Below are 15,989 nucleotides of genomic sequence, written 5' to 3' on the forward strand. Positions count from 1 at the left end.
CGAAGTAGTTGTTATACCATTTATTTACATCTCTGCTTTTCTTTATTTAAGATGTTAGATTATTTAAAAAGTTAGTTTAAAAATAATCCCACAATAACAATAGACATAATTTTTGCCAAGAGATGACGAAACGTGTTAGCAGTAAACCATAATAGTGTTTCCCATTATTTCCGTTACCAATTATTAAGTTCTGCGATCATTATTACAGCCCAGGGGAGATATCCTAATAGGACTAATCAAATAATATCCACAGTCGTCTAGTTTCTCGTTCCGGACTACCCCAGAGAGTGGCGTCGTTTGACAATTACAATACATAGTAGTATAGCAATACGAAGTAGTTGTTATACCATTTATTTACATCTCTGCTTTTCTTTATTTAAGATGTTAGATTATTTAAAAAGTTAGTTTAAAAATAATCCCACAATAACAATAGACATAATTTTTGCCAAGAGATGACGAAACGTGTTAGCAGTAAACCATAATAGTGTTTCCCATTATTTCCGTTACCAATTATTAAGTTCTGCGTTCATTATTACAGCCCAGGGGAGATATCCTAATAGGACCAATCAAATAATATCCACAGTCGTCTAGTTTCTCGTTCCGGACTACCCCAGAGAGTGGCGTCGTTTGACAATTACAATACATAGTAGTATAGCAATACGAAGTAGTTGTTATACCAATTATTTACATCTCTGCTTTTCTTTATTTAAGATGTTAGATTATTTAAAAAGTTTGTTTAAAAATAATCCCACAATAACAGTAGACATAATTTTTGCCAAGAGATGACGAAACGTGTTAGCAGTAAACCATAATAGTGTTTCCCATTATTTCCGTTACCAATTATTAAGTTCTGCGATCGTTATTACAGCCCAGGGGAGATATCCTAATGGGACCAATCAAATAATACCCACGGTCGTCTAGTTTCTCGTTCCGGACTACCCCAGAGAGTGGCGTCGTTTGACAATTACAATACATAGTAGTATAGCAATACGAAGTAGTTGTTATACCATTTATTTACATCTCTGCTTTTCTTTATTTAAGATGTTAGATTATTTAAAAAGTTAGTTTAAAAGTAATCCCACAATAACAATAGACATAATTTTTGCCAAGAGATGACGAAACGTGTTAGCAGTAAACCATAATAGTGTTTCCCATTATTTCCGTTACCAATTATTAAGTTCTGCGATCGTTATTACAGCCCAGGGGAGATATCCTAATGGGACCAATCAAATAATACCCACGGTCGTCTAGTTTCTCGTTCCGGACTACCCCAGAGAGTGGCGTCGTTTGACAATTACAATACATAGTAGTATAGCAATACGAAGTAGTTGTTATACCATTTATTTACATCTCTGCTTTTCTTTATTTAAGATGTTAGATTATTTAAAAAGTTAGTTTAAAAGTAATCCCACAATAACAATAGACATAATTTTTGCCAAGAGATGACGAAACGTGTTAGCAGTAAACCATAATAGTGTTTCCCATTATTTCCGTTACCAATTATTAAGTTCTGCGATCGTTATTACAGCCCAGGGGAGATATCCTAATGGGACCAATCAAATAATACCCACGGTCGTCTAGTTTCTCGTTCCGGACTACCCCAGAGAGTGGCGTCGTTTGACAATTACAATACATAGTAGTATAGCAATACGAAGTAGTTGTTATACCATTTATTTACATCTCTGCTTTTCTTTATTTAAGATGTTAGATTATTTAAAAAGTTAGTTTAAAAGTAATCCCACAATAACAATAGACATAATTTTTGCCAAGAGATGACGAAACGTGTTAGCAGTAAACCATAATAGTGTTTCCCATTATTTCCGTTACCAATTATTAAGTTCTGCGATCGTTATTACAGCCCAGGGGAGATATCCTAATGGGACCAATCAAATAATACCCACGGTCGTCTAGTTTCTCGTTCCGGACTACCCCAGAGAGTGGCGTCGTTTGACAATTACAATACATAGTAGTATAGCAATACGAAGTAGTTGTTATACCATTTATTTACATCTCTGCTTTTCTTTATTTAAGATGTTAGATTATTTAAAAAGTTAGTTTAAAAGTAATCCCACAATAACAATAGACATAATTTTTGCCAAGAGATGACGAAACGTGTTAGCAGTAAACCATAATAGTGTTTCCCATTATTTCCGTTACCAATTATTAAGTTCTGCGATCGTTATTACAGCCCAGGGGAGATATCCTAATGGGACCAATCAAATAATACCCACGGTCGTCTAGTTTCTCGTTCCGGACTACCCCAGAGAGTGGCGTCGTTTGACAATTACAATACATGGTAGTATAGCAATACGAAGTAGTTGTTATACCATTTATTTACATCTCTGCTTTTCTTTATTTAAGATGTTAGATTATTTAAAAAGTTAGTTTAAAAGTAATCCCACAATAACAATAGACATAATTTTTGCCAAGAGATGACGAAACGTGTTAGCAGTAAACCATAATAGTGTTTCCCATTATTTCCGTTACCAATTATTAAGTTCTGCGATCGTTATTACAGCCCAGGGGAGATATCCTAATGGGACCAATCAAATAATACCCACAGTCGTCTAGTTTCTCGTTCCGGACTACCCCAGAGAGTGGCGTCGCTTGACAATTACAATACATAGTAGTATAGCAATACGAAGTAGTTGTTATATCATTTATTTACATCTCTGCTTTTGTTTATTTAAGATGTTAGATTGTTTAAAAAGTTAGTTTAAAAATACTCCCACAATAACAATAGACATAATTTTTGCCAAGAGATGACGAAACGTGTTAGCAGTAAACCATAATAGTGTTTCCCATTATTTCCGTTACCAATTATTAAGTTCTGCGATCATTATTACAGCCCAGGGGAGATATCCTAATAGGACTAATCAAATAATATCCACAGTCGTCTAGTTTCTCGTTCCGGACTACCCCAGAGAGTGGCGTCGTTTGACAATTACAATACATAGTAGTATAGCAATACGAAGTAGTTGTTATACCATTTATTTACATCTCTGCTTTTCTTTATTTAAGATGTTAGATTATTTAAAAAGTTAGTTTAAAAGTAATCCCACAATAACAATAGACATAATTTTTGCCAAGAGATGACGAAACGTGTTAGCAGTAAACCATAATAGTGTTTCCCATTATTTCCGTTACCAATTATTAAGTTCTGCGATCGTTATTACAGCCCAGGGGAGATATCCTAATGGGACCAATCAAATAATACCCACAGTCGTCTAGTTTCTCGTTCCGGACTACCCCAGAGAGTGGCGTCGCTTGACAATTACAATACATAGTAGTATAGCAATACGAAGTAGTTGTTATATCATTTATTTACATCTCTGCTTTTGTTTATTTAAGATGTTAGATTGTTTAAAAAGTTAGTTTAAAAATACTCCCACAATAACAATAGACATAATTTTTGCCAAGAGATGACGAAACGTGTTAGCAGTAAACCATAATAGTGTTTCCCATTATTTCCGTTACCAATTATTAAGTTCTGCGATCGTTATTACAGCCCAGGGGAGATATCCTAATGGGACCAATCAAATAATACCCACAGTCGTCTAGTTTCTCGTTCCGGACTACCCCAGAGAGTGGCGTCGTTTGACAATTACAATACATACTAGTATAGCAATACGAAGTAGTTGTTATATCATTTATTTACATCTCTGCTTTTGTTTATTTAAGATGTTAGATTGTTTAAAAAGTTAGTTTAAAAATAATCCCACAATAACAATAGACATAATTTTTGCCAAGAGATGACGAAACGTGTTAGCAGTAAACAATAATAGTGTTTCCCATTATTTCCGTTACCAATTATTAAGTTCTGCGATCGTTATTACAGCCCAGGGGAGATATCCTAATGGGACCAATCAAATAATACCCACAGTCGTCTAGTTTCTCGTTCCGGACTACCCCAGAGAGTGGCGTCGCTTGACAATTACAATACATAGTAGTATAGCAATACGAAGTAGTTGTTATACCATTTATTTACATCTCTGCTTTTCTTTATTTAAGATGTTAGATTATTTAAAAAGTTAGTTTAAAAGTAATCCCACAATAACAATAGACATAATTTTTGCCAAGAGATGACGAAACGTGTTAGCAGTAAACCATAATAGTGTTTCCCATTATTTCCGTTACCAATTATTAAGTTCTGCGATCGTTATTACAGCCCAGGGGAGATATCCTAATGGGACCAATCAAATAATACCCACGGTCGTCTAGTTTCTCGTTCCGGACTACCCCAGAGAGTGGCGTCGTTTGACAATTACAATACATAGTAGTATAGCAATACGAAGTAGTTGTTATACCATTTATTTACATCTCTGCTTTTCTTTATTTAAGATGTTAGATTATTTAAAAAGTTAGTTTAAAAGTAATCCCACAATAACAATAGACATAATTTTTGCCAAGAGATGACGAAACGTGTTAGCAGTAAACCATAATAGTGTTTCCCATTATTTCCGTTACCAATTATTAAGTTCTGCGATCGTTATTACAGCCCAGGGGAGATATCCTAATGGGACCAATCAAATAATACCCACGGTCGTCTAGTTTCTCGTTCCGGACTACCCCAGAGAGTGGCGTCGTTTGACAATTACAATACATAGTAGTATAGCAATACGAAGTAGTTGTTATACCATTTATTTACATCTCTGCTTTTCTTTATTTAAGATGTTAGATTATTTAAAAAGTTAGTTTAAAAGTAATCCCACAATAACAATAGACATAATTTTTGCCAAGAGATGACGAAACGTGTTAGCAGTAAACCATAATAGTGTTTCCCATTATTTCCGTTACCAATTATTAAGTTCTGCGATCGTTATTACAGCCCAGGGGAGATATCCTAATGGGACCAATCAAATAATACCCACAGTCGTCTAGTTTCTCGTTCCGGACTACCCCAGAGAGTGGCGTCGCTTGACAATTACAATACATAGTAGTATAGCAATACGAAGTAGTTGTTATACCATTTATTTACATCTCTGCTTTTCTTTATTTAAGATGTTAGATTATTTAAAAAGTTAGTTTAAAAGTAATCCCACAATAACAATAGACATAATTTTTGCCAAGAGATGACGAAACGTGTTAGCAGTAAACCATAATAGTGTTTCCCATTATTTCCGTTACCAATTATTAAGTTCTGCGATCGTTATTACAGCCCAGGGGAGATATCCTAATGGGACCAATCAAATAATACCCACGGTCGTCTAGTTTCTCGTTCCGGACTACCCCAGAGAGTGGCGTCGTTTGACAATTACAATACATAGTAGTATAGCAATACGAAGTAGTTGTTATACCATTTATTTACATCTCTGCTTTTCTTTATTTAAGATGTTAGATTATTTAAAAAGTTAGTTTAAAAGTAATCCCACAATAACAATAGACATAATTTTTGCCAAGAGATGACGAAACGTGTTAGCAGTAAACCATAATAGTGTTTCCCATTATTTCCGTTACCAATTATTAAGTTCTGCGATCGTTATTACAGCCCAGGGGAGATATCCTAATGGGACCAATCAAATAATACCCACGGTCGTCTAGTTTCTCGTTCCGGACTACCCCAGAGAGTGGCGTCGTTTGACAATTACAATACATAGTAGTATAGCAATACGAAGTAGTTGTTATACCATTTATTTACATCTCTGCTTTTCTTTATTTAAGATGTTAGATTATTTAAAAAGTTAGTTTAAAAGTAATCCCACAATAACAATAGACATAATTTTTGCCAAGAGATGACGAAACGTGTTAGCAGTAAACCATAATAGTGTTTCCCATTATTTCCGTTACCAATTATTAAGTTCTGCGATCGTTATTACAGCCCAGGGGAGATATCCTAATGGGACCAATCAAATAATACCCACAGTCGTCTAGTTTCTCGTTCCGGACTACCCCAGAGAGTGGCGTCGCTTGACAATTACAATACATAGTAGTATAGCAATACGAAGTAGTTGTTATATCATTTATTTACATCTCTGCTTTTGTTTATTTAAGATGTTAGATTGTTTAAAAAGTTAGTTTAAAAATACTCCCACAATAACAATAGACATAATTTTTGCCAAGAGATGACGAAACGTGTTAGCAGTAAACCATAATAGTGTTTCCCATTATTTCCGTTACCAATTATTAAGTTCTGCGATCATTATTACAGCCCAGGGGAGATATCCTAATAGGACTAATCAAATAATATCCACAGTCGTCTAGTTTCTCGTTCCGGACTACCCCAGAGAGTGGCGTCGTTTGACAATTACAATACATAGTAGTATAGCAATACGAAGTAGTTGTTATACCATTTATTTACATCTCTGCTTTTCTTTATTTAAGATGTTAGATTATTTAAAAAGTTAGTTTAAAAGTAATCCCACAATAACAATAGACATAATTTTTGCCAAGAGATGACGAAACGTGTTAGCAGTAAACCATAATAGTGTTTCCCATTATTTCCGTTACCAATTATTAAGTTCTGCGATCGTTATTACAGCCCAGGGGAGATATCCTAATGGGACCAATCAAATAATACCCACAGTCGTCTAGTTTCTCGTTCCGGACTACCCCAGAGAGTGGCGTCGCTTGACAATTACAATACATAGTAGTATAGCAATACGAAGTAGTTGTTATATCATTTATTTACATCTCTGCTTTTGTTTATTTAAGATGTTAGATTGTTTAAAAAGTTAGTTTAAAAATACTCCCACAATAACAATAGACATAATTTTTGCCAAGAGATGACGAAACGTGTTAGCAGTAAACCATAATAGTGTTTCCCATTATTTCCGTTACCAATTATTAAGTTCTGCGATCGTTATTACAGCCCAGGGGAGATATCCTAATGGGACCAATCAAATAATACCCACAGTCGTCTAGTTTCTCGTTCCGGACTACCCCAGAGAGTGGCGTCGTTTGACAATTACAATACATACTAGTATAGCAATACGAAGTAGTTGTTATATCATTTATTTACATCTCTGCTTTTGTTTATTTAAGATGTTAGATTGTTTAAAAAGTTAGTTTAAAAATAATCCCACAATAACAATAGACATAATTTTTGCCAAGAGATGACGAAACGTGTTAGCAGTAAACCATAATAGTGTTTCCCATTATTTCCGTTACCAATTATTAAGTTCTGCGATCGTTATTACAGCCCAGGGGAGATATCCTAATGGGACCAATCAAATAATACCCACAGTCGTCTAGTTTCTCGTTCCGGACTACCCCAGAGAGTGGCGTCGCTTGACAATTACAATACATAGTAGTATAGCAATACGAAGTAGTTGTTATATCATTTATTTACATCTCTGCTTTTGTTTATTTAAGATGTTAGATTGTTTAAAAAGTTAGTTTAAAAATACTCCCACAATAACAATAGACATAATTTTTGCCAAGAGATGACGAAACGTGTTAGCAGTAAACCATAATAGTGTTTCCCATTATTTCCGTTACCAATTATTAAGTTCCGCGATCGTTATTACAGCCCAGGGGAGATATCCTAATGGGACCAATCAAATAATACCCACAGTCGTCTAGTTTCTCGTTCAGGACCACTCCAGAGAGTGGCGTCGTCCCCCGGACCACCCACCGTCGGCGTGAAAAATGCGTCGTGACAACTTTTATTTGTTCGACAAATTTCTCCGCTCCAATTATGACTGTGTTGTTAACTTTAATGGAAAAATCTTGGCCGTTTCACGACGCCCCGAAATTTTATGTGGCAAAAAACGGGGCTTTACGATATACGAGGATGGCGGAGTTCGAAAACGTTATTGATACTATAAATTCGATATTGTTGTTAGCGGGAAAGCGATAATGTGTATACTTGGTCGAGATTCGTCGCCAATTTTTAACTCATTATAATTTAACTACAGGAAATATTGATTATGTTATATAAGCTGCTGATAGCTTGGTTGTTTTTTTGTTTATTCGAAACAAAATTTTGTTACCAAGGATATATTTTCAATGTTGATGATGTTATATACCGTTACGAACCTGATTATCAAAGACACGTGCAAGCAGACTTTTGTGATCTAAATCCTTTTCCATATTATAAATGGCACAGTTGGTAGGATTGCGGGAAGATCATAAGGCCGTTCTCCATTGAATTAATTTAGTTAACTGAAATAAAATTCACTATCAAGAAGAGAAGACAGGTTGACGTTGAATTGGGAATCGTTCCACAATTATTCCAAACGTTTCTTTATATAGTTAAATGGAGTCTTGGCAAAAGTGCCGCAACTGAAGCTGGAAGGTCACAAAATATGGCTTGAATATATTCAATTACCCCTAGCTATAAAATATTCTAAGCAGTAAACATTCAAATTTTGAGAACCATCGCTAATCCATGAATTCCCGGTATATGCATCACAGTTTAAGGTGTAAGACCAGCAATGGTGGACTAAAGTTGCTGTGAATTAACGTAGTCTACTGAAATATACATAGAAGCTTGTTGTTCAGAGTAAACAGCCACCAATATACCATATACACTCTTGGAATAATAAAAGTTGTCTCTCGGAAACGTACCGGTATCACACCTGTGGTCTGTAGAGGCAGACTGGATGGACCAGCATTTTGAACACAGTCGATTTCTGAGGGATTAGCAGTTTGTTTCTTCTGCAGGGAAGTGCAAATAGTAGGCTTTACACGCATTACTTACATTGCCTTTGTAAATAACGTGCTAATGGTTTTTGACTGATCTAATTTGAATACCGAGGAATGATACCAACTGGAAGGAACTCCTTCTAACGTTGGAACATATCCTGAGTTTTGCTAGGGTTAATCCGCAGTCACCAGAATTTGCATCACGTAATCGCCTTGTTGAGTTGGACCTGGAGTCTGTCGCAGATGACGTCGGGACTTTAACCAGTGGTGTGTGAATGTTGTGTGTGATTTCTTGGGAAGCCATGTAAAGGTTGGACAGGGTTGGGGCTAGTGGAGCACCTTGCGAGACTTCTGTAGAAATTTGTTTCCGAGATGAGATTGCATCGCCGATCTTTACTTGAAAGAATCTATGTTCCAAGCATGGTAGACCTAGTTATTTTGCTTTAAAGAATAGACGGTTGTATCATACTTGATCGAACGCTTCGAAGCCGTTTCTTTAGGAGGGAGTGTAATATATAGTTACAAACCTGACTATCGTGGCTATGTGCAAGGACCATCTGTTCAAAGGCTACCTGAATGACGAACCAGTAAAATGGATTTGGTCTACCTTTTAATAGTTAAAGACCCTTAGGTCCGCTTTGTACGCCACTCAACGAATCTGTTTTCCGTGAATAAAACAGTTTTAAAAGTAAATTCATAGTTTTTGTGTTCTAAACCTTTTTCCATATTATATAGTATATAAGTCTACAACTGAAACAGCCAATTTACGTTAGAGATGATGTCAGAGGTACTGCCAAATGCAATTTGTAAAAATGTACAGTTAGTTTTACATCTTGAGCATATTTTTCTTTCTCAATTTACCAGTTAAAGTTCCATAGTTAAAAAGAGAGAAAATGCTGCCTGATGCGGCGAAACCTTCAACCGAAACAATTTTTAAAACTCTATTTGTATTGGCACAAATTGACACTGTTGACGTATACTTCCAAAATTATTCAAAATATTAATGACAATAATTAGACTTTATAAAATATGAAACGGTTTTTGGTTCTTGTTTCGATAAATTTCTAATTTCTGTTTAATATTAATGATACCCCAAAAAAACCAAAGCTAACAGGTAAATTGAAAAGTCCCCGGCCTACCATGGCAAAACACATATTCTTGGCAAAATTAGTTTTTTTTTATTCAACACCATTCCCCGCAAGGATGATACACTGATTATAGCGACCACCCATCTTTTCGATATCATTTTTGTAGTATGATTTGTCACGGGGATTACCTCGAAACCTCGGTTTATTACGATTGATCATCTTCAAACACTGCTCCGAATCAACAACTCGTCTTTTTTTTTTTGGTCAAAAGTGAGCTCGCGCGGCACCCACTTCACACAGAGCTTTCTCATATCCAAATATTCGTAAATGATATGATATGCACGTTCAGCTGATATCTTTATAGTGACTGTATTTAATTTAATTTCAATTTACAGCGTCGGAAACTCGGCATCAAGGAAAGTTTTTGCTTCAACTGTATTTGTTCTCTTCAAAAAGCAATATTTTATCAACACGCGAAATTCCTTTTTATCCATTTTCTCACAATAACAAAAGTTGCTTTACTCAAAATGCTATGATTCACAAAATAATGATCCGATGAGCTGTCAAATTTATAAGCACGTATTTTGGGGGTTAGGGCTCACTAAAAAACATATGGATTTAATTGTAATAGCGCCATATATGTGTCAGGCCGGGGACTGCAGTCAGAGTCAGAAACTCACTACGCCTCTATCAGTTACTTCGAACAGAAACGAGGTAATGTTGGTAATTATCTCCCTTACCAGTAAAAAGCGTTAGAGAGGTAACTATTAAATACTATATAACTTATTAAATATTAAGTTTCTGCAGTCTCACCGGAAATAATTATTTTTTCGCATATTGCAGCTGCACGTAATATTAATATAAATACTGTGGCTAAAATTTATCTAAAAATAAAAAATAATATGAACTTGCAATCAAGGGATGGACGCGTCCCATAAAGGGGATGACGACTCAAGATCAACTTGATTAACTCTATTTCAGATTAAATGTATTAAATATTTAAAAAAAGTTAGTAGTTTTTCGACATTTTCGCCTAATATAACACAATTATTTCAGAGAAAACTGTTAGTCTAGGAAGTATCCATAAAAAATGTAGGGATGCGTAGATACCGTTTCCTTCATACAATGCCAGAAAATGTAGGATATAAATGGCCTAAAGGTTTAATACGGAGAGACTTAACAGAACTTTAAGATATTGCTTATAAAAGAACACCATTTTTAAAAGCATATAATAAAATTAAGAAAGACACAAGACAGACAGATATGAGAAAAGGTAAAAGTTACAACCAAATTTGATAAGGTCTTGTTAGTATATTTTTTAATAATTCATCCCAGATATATTATTGTTTAAAGCTGAACTCTTTCAGTCACACATGTCTCTACATGGCTTTATTGCTGGAGCAGGGAAGCTGTTAATGTTTGTGTTTCGTCTAATGTATTTTTTTAAAAACAAGCCTGAAAGAGAACGTACTGTTGAAAGAAGTATTACCTACGATAATACTTCGGGTATTGGATAAAATTCATCAGACGGGTAGAAAAAGCAATTGACAAATGATGGAACCGTGAACAAGTGTCATATGGATTGGAATATGCGTTATATGTGTTATAACCGTACAATAAATTATTATTAATTTTATTATTTTATTAATATCATTTTTAATTGATTAGTATATTAAGACTAATCTAAAGCTAATCTAAATAATACATTTAAAGTATTACGGGGTATTTATATATGACATAGGAAAGAAGTAGAAAATATTATTGCTAGTTTTTATTTCTTGCTAGTATCTTGATCTTGCTTAATCATGAAGACTCATTTAATTATAGACGTAATTTTAGGAATTAGGCCGCATTAAGCCCCATGGGGTAGTAATCTAAATCCACTCTTTGTTTTCAGAAGAGTCTTGTGTTGTATTTTTGCTTGTTTTTCTTCTTTTTTTGAAACTTTTTTGCTTTGATCTGATAAATATATTAAAATTAGATTAAAAGCACGAAATGCCAACCTTCTTAACTAATGTCTTCATATTGTAAACATATTGTATTACTTGATACTGTTATGTTCTATATCAGTTATTTAATAGTTACATTAAGCTGCATCGATCTAAAACACCAACTCCCTTTTTAGCCCTAAACATATAAAGGATCACAGGAAAAAAGACGACATGTAGCAAAACCATTCACGTAACAATCACATCAAATCGCGAACAGAATGTTAAAATCGAAGCGTTATGAACGCCATCTGACGATGGTCGGGAGAGATGTAAACGAGCGTTTTGTTTCTCTTTAAACTACAATGCGAACGTTGCAAAGTCGAACGGAGATAGGGCATGACTATCGAACCGGGTCCCGGGCTAAAGGTTTGCGAGATAAAAGGGCGATTCTGGGGAAAACATACTTTGTTGCCAAAAAATATTCCGACATTAGATTAATATTTCATTCACAGAGAAAGTCGGGTGCTGGAACAATAGATGAACAATCTCAAAGTATTATCGAAACTAACATAATTACGTGTTTTATTATTTCTTTGAAGCTAATAGTCGTTTTATAATGATAGGGAACGTGATGTGGGTTATTCCCGTGGGTATAGTACAAAGCAGGATTTACTAGATAAAGCTATTCACATATTATAATGAAATAGTTTTATGCATTAATATTTTTCAGCCATGGCATCAACTAATCATTTTAATAAAGAAATTTAATCAGAAAAATAAATATAAATCAAAGTATGTTCCTATCTTTCCGACAACATGGCGATACCGTATCGAAGAAATGGATGTTGGTTTGGCAGTGATCCACTATAATCAGAGGAAGACTTTATGATCGTAAATATTCGGCTTCTTGGAGTGTTTGTGCGGAGTTTTTGTCCAATTAGTCTTGCGACAAATAGTTTTTGGAATATTTTTGGTCCTTCAGACCATTATTAATCTCCACCTTCCAATCATTCAGAGCTTACAATTGGGATATGACAAAGTAGCAGCACCATAGGTATTTAGACGTTTTTGATGGGCTGCGACAATACATGTCATAATACAAATAATATTTGGGTCTATAGGAAGGGTTTATATAGAAAACTATTGTATTATGTAGAAATATATCAAAACCGGCAATTTGGCAGTTAGGTTAGGTTAAAACCATGGAGTGTATATAAAGGTTTTGCTTAAATAGGCGAAACCGAGGAAATGTTTTGAGTGGTCCAGTTAATGCTAGCTCTGAGAACACTTTTTTGATTGATTGATTTGAATTATTATACAAAGGCATTTGATTGGCTAATTCCTGTAACCCGGTATCTACACAATTATTTATATAGATATACATAAGAGATCATGAATATATTGCCCACACTTTAAAAGCAAAATGTGTCCAAATTGGGCGATGGCAAAAGTACCTTGAAGGCTAACGTGATTACATATGAAAACATTTTGTTACACTTTAAAAAGTTGTTTATAAAATGCCATCAATTAAAACTTAATTATTTTGAAGGGGTTCATTTACTTGAAACAAATGTATATTCGTTAAGATACTTATAATGAATATTTTGGGTTAACTCTTCTTAACCGAGATATTTTTTTTTCAACAAGTATGTTAAAAAAATACATTAATATAAAATAAAATATTACAATTTGTAGACCTACAAGATGAGCTTGATTTTATACATAACAGGTTATCTCATGGTTGTTTTATTATATTGTTAATACATCCTTAAAACGTCTCTTTAACTCCTCGATTTTACAATAATAAGGGCACAGCAGTAATTTTTGTTCCAAAAATCCATGAATTGGGCTTCGAATTCCTTCCTCATCCATCGTATTCTCAAGACCTGGCCCCCAGCTACTATTTCGTGTTCTCAGATCTCAAAAGAATGCTCGCTGGGAAGCAATTTTCGTCGAATGAAGAGGTGATCCCCGAAACTGAGGCCTATTTTGGAGAAAAGAAAAAATCGTACTACAAAAATGGAATTGAAAAGTTGGAGGGTCACTATAATCAGTGTATCACCCTCGAAGAGAATTATGTTGAATAAATAAACTAATTTTGCCAAAAAAATGTGTTTTACTATGGTAAGCCACGGACTTTTCAATTGACCTGTTAAAATTTAACCGTTTCAATTATCCGTTCCACAATGTTCACAGTAATACTGTAAAAATAATTATGACTTGCCTCAATACATTTTTGTGTGGAACAAGTAAGTAATATATTAACAAACACATACTTTCAGCTCTGCTGCTCTACTTTCAGTATGAGGGAACAAAAAGACAGCAACTTTAATAAGTCTTGTTTAAATGTATATCACTAAAGAAATATGGAAAGGAGATAGGTTGTGCTTTTTTATATTTATATTTAATTATTTCTTATTCAGATGTCAGGTATTGGTCACGTGATATGTATGCAATTCTCAAAGAATGTAATGCTTTCCTAATAAAATATTCTCCGTACAGATGCCTGTAATGGTAATTTAAACTAACCTATGAAATACAGCGAAATGACGTTCTCAGCGACTTCCTGCTGAGATCACGCTATATATTACTGTATGGATTAAAACCTAAGTATCAAATTATTTGTCATTAGTGTCATTTTTATTAGTTAGTTTCCAAAGTTTTGTTTTAGTTAATTGCAAATCGCCGGAGTTTTTATTAAAAATATTTTTTTTGCGCGTTACAACTACACTGAATATTAGTATGGGCATGGTCACTAAAATATCTAAAAAAATAAAAAACGATATAATCTTAGATTCGCCAAAAGGAAACCGTGATTTTGCGAAACAGGGGACGAATCAAGATCAGCTGGTTGTTAGCTTAATCAGAGATAAAATATACGAAATATAACAAAATAATAAGAAGTTTTTTCAATCGAAACATAATTTAATACAATTATTTCAGAGAAAATTGTTAGCCTGGAAAGTATCTAATAATATATAAAAATCCAAAACAAATACAGCTATTTGAAGGATGTAGAACATCCATTCATACATTGTTGCGTGATATAGGATTTAAGTGGTGTAAAGATAACCCACGAAAGGGTTTAATGGAACTTCCAGAGATTGCTTTTGAAAGAATACAATTTTTAAAAACATATAACAAAATCAAGGAATAATTATTATATGAATGTTTATATTTAAATGGGACATACATATTTCAGAATGGTACATTGGATCGTTCGTGGCAAGATGATAATAAATATAGTGTACAAAGATAGAGGAGAAGTAAGACAACAAATGTAGATGGAAAAAGGTAAACCTTGGAATAACTATCGATTAGGTTTTAAATATCTTCTTCATAATTATGATACTTCCTAAATATAAACAATAATTCTCCTGGATTCATTATATAATGGTTTTCTTAAGATTGATTGAATAATTTGATAGTTATTCATCTTCACTCCGAATTTCATAGAGTCAAAAATATTAGAATCATCTTAGTTTACAAATTATTTTATTATTTCTGTTCTGTTGTACTTGCGTCAATACCCAAGCAAACCGTATGTGTTTCCGAAATTAAAATAAAATTAAACTACTTATGTTAAAGTTAAGAGCCAGACTTCTTCTATCCCGTCAATAGTTAGGTGTTTGTCATTTCACCATAACGTAAAAGCTGTATTTTCCGGTCTCTAGTCCATTAATAGATCTTGCTAATTGACACCTGCAGCTTTTCACAGCCTCCGGCATCTTTTACTATGATAACCGTATCGTCGGCAAAAGTTTCAAGTAGTGTTTCTTTTGTTGTTGTAATATCAGCAGTATAGAGCAGAAATATGAGTGGTTCCAAGACACTACCCCGGGGGAACTCCAGCCGAAATCGATTTAGATGATGAGAATGCTGCTTAATCCGATACTATAAATTTTTATTCGAAAAGTAAACTAAATAAATAATTAATTTGATAATGATCTCTGATACAATAAATTAATTTAGTTCAATTTTTAGTAAACTTAAGACAGGGTTTTAAGTTGTGTGTAGATAATTCAACAAAGACCACATTTGTTTTGTTTTATTAACAAGTTATTGTGATAAAAACTAAAATCTTTCTTCATCCTAACCGGGCAAACGGCGTGAATTTTCTTACTGTTAATTACAGATTAAAATATGATTCATGAACATATATGTCAACAAATTATTTTGATAAATGAGTTTTTTATGTAACATCAAGTAGGATTCAATTAGTAATACTTATTGATATATGATTAGCGATTATTAGGGGATTTTATTTATCATATTTACATTTACATTGGCGATAAAGTAATACTTTGATAGACCGAAGGTTATTTCGTTTCGTGCACCTTCAATGACAAATAAATCAATGATAATTTTTTTATCAGCTTACGTA

At 33.9% G+C, this 15,989-nt stretch overlaps 1 protein-coding gene across 1 annotated transcript in view; it reads right to left on the minus strand.

Annotated features, from left to right (window-relative positions):
- Positions 1–15,989, minus strand: part of LOC143196284 (nephrin) — a 360,346-nt gene that overhangs the window by 104,000 nt on the left and 240,357 nt on the right. The gene's annotated exons all lie outside the window — the stretch shown is intronic.

The sequence above is a fragment of the Rhynchophorus ferrugineus genome, unplaced genomic scaffold (assembly GCF_030347505.1).
Source record: "Rhynchophorus ferrugineus isolate W39M unplaced genomic scaffold, kcgeb_rfMv2 rfM4, whole genome shotgun sequence".
In the NCBI taxonomy this organism is placed as follows: Eukaryota; Metazoa; Arthropoda; class Insecta; order Coleoptera; family Curculionidae; genus Rhynchophorus; species Rhynchophorus ferrugineus.